Raw genomic sequence first — 3,363 nt, forward strand, 5'->3', positions numbered from 1 at the left:
TGATCTTTTATAGTAGAAATTTCATTTTTTAAGATTCCAAATCCAAATTGTTCGTTACAAATTATGATTTTTTGCTCAAGTATTCAAACATTTTTTTGAAATGTTTGTTTGAATCACTTTGTTCAGAAATCATTTTTTTTATTTAAATTATTAACAGAAAATTTATCTCTTTGGTTCAAAGTTGGAATATTTTTTGAAAATTAATGTGTTAATGCATTTGTTGAAGAATTCTACAATTTTGCTACAATTTTGTTAAGAAATTATTCCTCTTTGTTTAAAAATTCTTCTTTTTGGATTCAAAATTCAATTTTTTTTTGTAGAAACTTAATTCTTGTTTAAAAATTAATATTTTAATGGTAAAAACTTAACTGAAATTTTTTTAGCAGAATAAGCAACTGTTTGTTTTTTAAATTTATCTTTTTGATTTAAAAATTTATCTGCTTAAATAAAAATATTTTTTTATAAAATTTCAACTTTTTGGTGAAAAATTCTTCTCCTCTGAGTGAGCATTCAAATATCTTATTTTGAGTATTTGGTTGAATCACTTTGTTCAGAAATAATTGTTAAAAATTTATTTTTTGATATCAGGCTTTTTCATGTTCTTGGTTCAAAATTTAACTGTTTAGTCGGAAAGCTTTTTTTTGGCTGAAAATTAATTTTTTAACTGAAAATGTGACTTTTTTATTTTTTATGATTAATTTTTTTAAATTGAACATTTTCCTTTTTTAGTAAAACAAAAATCATTTTCATGACTTAAGATTTTATGTTGGTTAGGTAAAAATGCACCACTGTCGTGGAAAATTAATTTTGTTCTGAAGAGTCATATTTAGATTTCAAAGTTTTATCTTTGAGGAGAGAATTTGTTTTTTGGCTTGAAAGCTCATCAATTTAGATAAACTTTTATATCGTTCTTAAGTGAAAAATCATTATTTGTTGAAAACAATTACATTTAAAATTAATCAGAGCGTACTATTAAATTTCGTATTTTTGACAGAAAATTAATCTTTTATTTTGAAAATGTAACATTTTTATTTATAATTAATTTATTTTGTTCAAAATTCCAAATTTTTCCATAGAAAATCAATTTTTTCTATTAAAAATGCAACTGTTTGATTAAAAATGATTTTGATTAAAAATAAAATTATTTTTTAGTTGAAATATAAACTATTACATTTGGCCTTGAAAATTGGTCTTTTTAGAATGAAAATTCATTTTTTCCCTTTGTCAAAAAATAATATCTTTAGATGAAAGTTTAAGACTTTGTTCGAGAATTCTGCTGTTTTTGGTTTAAAAATCAAATATTTGGTTGAAAATTCAACTAATTTATAAAAATTTAAATCTTTTTTTAAACAGTAAACTGTTTTTTGAACATTTCTCTTTTTTGATAGAAAATGCGTATATTCGAATTAGAAAATCGTATTTTTTAGTACAAAATTTCACATTTTGAATTAAAAATTTCAATATCTTCCATAAAAAATCGTCTTTTGCCTTAAAAAACTCTGTTTGATTGAAAATTGAAATAGTTAAAAATTTAATTATTTATATGAAAATTATTTTTTTAGTTGAAAGTTCATTTTTTACATTTAAAATTTTGCTTTTTTGTAGAATCTTTTTTTGCTCAAAAACTTTACAAGTTGATAGAAAATTTCTTTCTTCTTCACAGAGAAATATTTTTCGGTTGACAAATCAATTTTCCTTTTTAAAAAATAACTATTCCATTTTTGGTTGAAAATTTATCCTTTTTAGTTGAAAGTTCATGTACTTTGTTGAAAATTCGTCTCTTGCCATTAAAAATTAATTTTCATCTGAAAATATAACTATTTTCTCTACAAAAATTAAATTAAAAGAGATATGAATTTCCAGCAAAAAAATAAATTTTTGACAAACTGATGCATTTTTACCCAACAAAAAAAAATTTCAACAAAAAAAATTATTTTTCACCAAAAAAGTTGAATTTTAAGCTAAGAAATATCAATCTTAACAAAATTAAAAAGTAACATTTTCAGCTTAAAAATTAATTTTTAACCAAAAAAAACCTTTTCCGTTAAACAATTACATTTTTTACCAAAAATATAAAGCTTAAATCAAAGAAATAAATTTTCAACAATAAAGTTTAAATTTCACCAAATTCAACCAATTAGATAAATTTTCAATTGAAAATATAAATCTTATGAATTAATTTGTTCGGAAAAAAGATCCCAGAAAAGATTCCAGTGGACTATTCAGGATGAAAATATGAATTTAAAAAAGAAAATGAGTGGTTGCACAAACAAATTAAATTTTCAGTTAAAAAAGGCACATTTTTGTAATCCAAAGGGATAAATTTTTAACAAAATCAAATATTTGCATTTATATCAGAGAAAGATAAAATTTTTATTAAAACAGGAATTTTTACTAAAAAATGACATAAATTTTTTCTTATTTGAACATTCATACAGACAAAATTTCACTTAACGTTTTAACACAAAAATATAAATTTTAAACGAACAGTAAATTTTCTACAAAAAAGAGTTGAATTTTAAACCATAAAGAATAACTGTTTAACAAAACAGTTTAATTTTCAACCAAAGAGTTGCATTTTTTCCCCAGAAGGGTGAGATTTTTTTAAATAGTTGAATTTTAATCCAGGATTCATTTCTCTGCTAAACACAAGAATATTTGATTTAAAACCAAAGTGAGTTTTCTACGAAAAAGAAAAATTTCTGCTAAAGCAGGTGAATTTACAAAAAAATAAAAAGACAAACTTTAGAAAAAGAATAGAATTTTAAAAAGAACAGTTGCATTCTTATTTGAGAAAGATGAAATTTCTTCTAAAACAGATTAATAAAAATAAGTTAAATTTCATCCAATATAGGTTTCAATTTACTTTTCAACACTCAAATGAAAATTGTAAATAATAAGTTAATTTCCTTCTAAATAGTCGAATTTCTATGTAAAAAGCATTACTTATTAATAAGATTGATAAATTGTCAACCAGAATTGAATTTTTTCCAAGAAAAATAAAAATTCCACTAAAACAGGTAATTTTTAAACAAAAAAGACAGATTTTCAAAAAAAAAAGAGTAAATTTTTTATTCAAAAAGATTTCAATTGAATTTTCAACGCAAAAATTCGAATTTTAAACAAAAAGTAAATTTTCTAGGAAATAATTGAATTTTAAACAAAAAAGTTTCATTTGTATCCAAGAACGTCACAACATTTCTGTCAAAGAGATCAATTTTTTGATCAAGCATATAATAAAATTTATAACTAAATAGTTTATCGATTTCAAATTCTTTATGTCTTACGGTCCAATCGTAAATCGAGAAAATAAATATGAGTCAAAAAAACATGTTCTTCGAAACTCAGATATTTATTTTATAG

At 21.5% G+C, this 3,363-nt stretch overlaps 1 protein-coding gene across 1 annotated transcript in view; it reads left to right on the forward strand.

Annotated features, from left to right (window-relative positions):
• LOC117172392 overlaps nt 1-3,363 on the forward strand; it is an 8,267-nt gene that overhangs the window by 596 nt on the left and 4,308 nt on the right. The gene's annotated exons all lie outside the window — the stretch shown is intronic.

The sequence above is a fragment of the Belonocnema kinseyi genome, chromosome 1 (assembly GCF_010883055.1).
Source record: "Belonocnema kinseyi isolate 2016_QV_RU_SX_M_011 chromosome 1, B_treatae_v1, whole genome shotgun sequence".
Lineage (NCBI taxonomy): Eukaryota > Metazoa > Arthropoda > Insecta > Hymenoptera > Cynipidae > Belonocnema > Belonocnema kinseyi.